Genomic DNA, 2,673 nt, shown 5'->3' on the forward strand with positions numbered 1-2,673 from the left:
GTCTTGGCCGATGAGGTGGCAGGTACTACAAGTGGTCGGGCTTTCTCTAGGTCACAGAGGCCCCAGGTGTTGGTGATCATTCCCCTTGCCTGTGCAGGGGACTGATTCTGCAAACAACAAGAGCAAACCCTCCTCCCGGCCGTGGGGAACCACTCACAGTTCGCTTCTGACTCCGGCTCTCTTCCCCCTGAGCTGTGTCTGTATCCCAACCCCCTTCTCTTCTCAGGCTCTGTCTGTTCAGGAACAGAGGTGACAACAGCGCAGAGGTGGACACTACTTAATAACATCATTTCTCCCTGAGAACAGTCATGGGTCACACACCCAAATCAAATTAAGCCTCCTGAGGACAGAATTCTATTAGGAGGTACGGGACTGGAGCTTTCCTGATGTCGCCCACTCAGAAGAGTAGAATCTCTATTTTAATGGCTAGGTGTTATGCACGGAATATTTGTGTCCCGCCTAATTAATATATTGACATTCTAACCCCGATGTGATGGTACTCAGAGGTGGGGCTGTTCAGAGGTTATGAGGTCATGAGGGTGGAGCCCTCATGAATGGGACTCATAGGAGCCCTGGGGACCTCTCACACCCTCTTTCACTGTGTGACAACACCACTCAAGAGGGCAGCTTGTAACCCAGGAGAGGCCTCAGCAGCACCTGACCATGCTGGCACCCTGAGCTCAGCCTTCCAGACTCCAGAACTTCAAGAAATACATTTCTGTTGTTTAGAAGCCACACAGCCTATGGTACCGTGTCACAGCAGCTCAAATGGACTGAGACGGTGAGGTTCACCTGACCCAGGCAATCCGCTGGATGTGTCCTCCTCTTTGCTTAAACTCAGGGCTATATGATGGATCCATTAAAAAGGATCCATTTTAGCATGAGTGACATCACAATGTAACATGAGAACCATACACATTTTGTGACATTGCTTATGCAGACTTAGATCTACACGACCATAAAGATTCCACAGTGGTGGCTGGGCACGGTGGCTCATGCCTGTAATCCCAGCACTTTGGGAGGTTGAGGTGGGCAGATCACTTGAGGTCAGGAGTTTGAGACCAGCCTGGACAACCTGGTGAAACCCCGTCTCTACTAAAAATACAACAATTAGCCAGGTGTGGTGGTGCATACCTGTAATCTCAGCTACTCGGGGGGCTGAGGCAAGAGAATGGCTTGAAGCCTGGAAGGCAGAGGTTGCAGTGAGCTGAGATTGTGCCACTGCACTCTAGCCTGGGCAACACAGCGAGATTCCATCTCAAAAAAAAAAAAAAAAAAAAATTACACAGTGGCTTCTAGTCTCACTGCCCATTGGCTCCTCATTAATAACTGATGGGAACCCCAAACAGCATGGCCAGGAGACTACGTCTGCTTGGACCTAGTGGGTCCCTCTTCTGACAGGCCCTGCTGCTCCCTTCAGCTCTCCACACTGCTCCATGCCCACAACTGCTGGTCTTGGGATTGAATGTTTATTTCAGGGCTCTTATTTCCAAACTAGTTCAGTATCTGCTATGGTGATTGTTCAAATTTTGCTTTGAGCATTAAGTTGGGGATTTTTTTCTTCTTTTTTTTTGGAGGGAACAATTTTTTATTGTGGTAAAAATACATAACATAAAATTTAACATTTCAAGCATTTTTGAGTTTATAATTCAGTGGCATTAAGTACTTTCACAGTGTTGTACAACCATCACTACTACCCATCTCCAGAACTTTTCATCATCCCAAACTGAAACTCAGAAGGTATCAAATAATAATTCCCCATTTCCCTTCTGTAACCCCTGGCAGCTCTACTCTACTTCTGGTGTCTATGACTTTGCCTATCCTAGATATCTCATCTAAGTGGAATCATACAATCTTTCTTTCTGTGACTGGCTCACTTAGCATAATGCCTTCAAGGCTTGCCCATGCCGTAGCATGGGTCAGAGTTTCCTTCCTTTTAATGGCTGAGCACGTAAGTTTTTAATCCATGGGTTTCATCAAAGGTTGATGTTTTAATGCATTCTGCAAAATTCCTGCAGACACTTACTAAACGTGGAGTTGACTTCTTTTTCCTGCATCATTCTCTTCATTCTCTATACAGTGACTGTGTGACATCTGGTAGTGCATAGGCAGGTGTTTCATTCATTCTCTTGAATGAGAGGAGGTCCTCCTGGGTTGGAGGTCTATGCTGGCAGCAGGTGCCCTGTGGAGTGGCACCGGCAGTGACACCAAGAGACGCCCCTCTCTGGTGACAGCTCCAGAGCACTGCCTGTTACTTTATTCTTACATTCTGGAAGCCTCACCAACATCAGGCTTTGGTATGTTTCAGTGTGCCTACACATTTCTTACTTCGTTTAATCCAAATGCCCTGATGGAGGCTATGTGTCAGTAACACTTTTAACTCTGAGGAAACTGAGACCCAGGGAGATGATGCCTCCACAGGAGGTCAGTGGCAAGTGGGGGGCTGAAGCTCAGGGCACCCACGTCCAGGACTGTTTTCTGTTTACCCCTCAGGGAGTCTTGAAGATGGCAGAGGCTTCAGGTTCCCTCCTTTTTGCATTGGCTTTTTTCCTCCTACCTTGATGGGCATGGATACAGTGATAGGGGCTGGAGAAGGTGGGGAGATGGGGGAGAAAGGACACCGACCTTTCAATTCCTCAGCTTGTGTAAACCTTGTTTCTTTTTTTTTTTTTT

The sequence above is a fragment of the Rhinopithecus bieti genome, unplaced genomic scaffold (assembly GCF_001698545.2).
Source record: "Rhinopithecus bieti isolate Rb0 unplaced genomic scaffold, ASM169854v2 scaffold_44368, whole genome shotgun sequence".
NCBI classification, from domain to species: domain Eukaryota; kingdom Metazoa; phylum Chordata; class Mammalia; order Primates; family Cercopithecidae; genus Rhinopithecus; species Rhinopithecus bieti.